The 1656-nt window shown below is 36.5% G+C and overlaps 1 long non-coding RNA gene across 1 annotated transcript; it reads right to left on the bottom strand.

The window, feature by feature from the left end:
- Positions 1 to 227: 227 nt before the first annotated feature.
- On the bottom strand, positions 228 to 1286 carry LOC149154231 (uncharacterized). Its single transcript, XR_016263546.1, has 4 exons — positions 1060 to 1286; positions 770 to 917; positions 581 to 607; positions 228 to 422 (listed from the first exon to the last, which is right to left on the bottom strand). It is a non-coding gene; the product is annotated as an uncharacterized LOC149154231 (long non-coding RNA).
- Between the last annotated feature and the right edge of the window lie 370 nt (positions 1287 to 1656).

Raw genomic sequence — 1656 nt, 5'->3', positions numbered from 1 at the left:
ATGTGATGTAAATTGATTCAATTAGAGGAATTATTCGTTACACAGTACACACATAGGATGAACAAAAAGTCGCAATTTAAATAGGAAAGTCATTGGAATTACACAGTACGCATCAAAATATTACAATGAAGTAAACTTCACTATAATTAACCACTGTTACACTGATAATCCATAGCTATAAATGGATAATACGAAGCGAGTCTCTATACCTATAGCTTTATATCAAATTTATTATACAAGGAATCAAAGCACATGTGATGTGTGCATGCTAACATCACTATGATTGTCAACAGTACTGCAACACTTACAACCCCAGTCAAGGTGGTCAGAACCAACCTGGAGGTTCGGGGGAGTGTTGGTTGACAATGTCAAAACCATATCAAAGAACCATGACCAAAATTTATGTAGAGGATAGTCAGCATCTGCAATGAAGAGAAATTGAGTATGAGAAATTCACAATGAAATTTCTGGTGCGATAGGGTAAATGCAAGAGAAATAGAATGTAGAAAGGAGGAAAAGAGTGCAACTTAACTCTAGTCTGATAAAGAGATGGTAGGAGGCATAGTTATAAGTGTCCTACCTTGTACCTTTCTCCTCAATTAAAACCCTGAAACAACATAAAAATAGAGATGAAAATCATAATGAAATGACTTATTAAAATAAAGGGGAATTTATACTGATATCCCATTTGTAGATGTAAGATTGCAGAGAAAAAAATGAGGGGAAGCATAACTCATTGGCTTAATGGAGGTTATGAATATTTATTTACATGAGTGTAGCTTGCAGTGAACATTCCAGGAGTCGAGACCATTGTCTAAATGATCTTCATATAACACCCTATACATAGCAAAGGGGAAAACGAGAGGAATTGATTTACAGAGGAGGCTGAACTATGAAACTGGGGTTTAGTGTGAACCCTGGAAACAAAAAGAAATTTACAAAGTAAGTAGTAGAAAGCCAATAACAATAATTTAACGTTGGTAACCCAATGAAGGAATAGAGGGTACCAGGCAAAAGCGATCAGTGAAATTTAACTAGGGTAAGAGGATGAAATGTTACCTATTATTTCTAGTGCATGCTATTATCAATTGCTGGAAGTAAAGAATTGAGAACCAGTTGGAGTTGAACAAGGCACGACAGAGTTACCTATAGAAGGTAAGATAGCCTACACAATAGGTTAAGTTGAAGATAATTAAGAAGATATTGGCGGCACAAGAGCGGAGTATACCTGGTCAAGTTGGGTACCGGGTCATCTCTGTTCTTGTCATTGAACACAAAGCAAAAACATGAAAGCATTAGTAACTCCAACGCACAGAAAGAAAATAGGAACATGGGAATTCAATCCATAAAAGAAAATGATATAAGAGCCTGAGATTACTTGGAAACCCTAATACAGGTTGATGTGGCTGTAGGAAATGTGACATCTAGTATTCCAGAGTGGCTAGGTAATGGAAGAAGAGTGGTACCCATTCCATCCACTCACACTACTTGAGAAATAGTGGAGAAAACCATAAGATTACTAAGACCCTCAGTAATCTAGTGATACGAAGGAATAAATAAAGAAAATAGACCTGTGTATAGGTAGCACCAAAGTGTTCGGGTGTGATGATTTCCACCTTTCACACATCCACAAACCTATAAGAATACAAGCCTTAA

Source organism: Pinus tabuliformis, chromosome 9 (assembly GCF_031772625.1).
Source record: "Pinus tabuliformis cultivar Carrire ecotype Pingquan chromosome 9, CPIR1, whole genome shotgun sequence".
Lineage (NCBI taxonomy): Eukaryota > Viridiplantae > Streptophyta > Pinopsida > Pinales > Pinaceae > Pinus > Pinus tabuliformis.
Note: the sequence above shows the minus strand (reverse complement) of the source record. Positions and strands in the feature narration are given on the sequence as shown.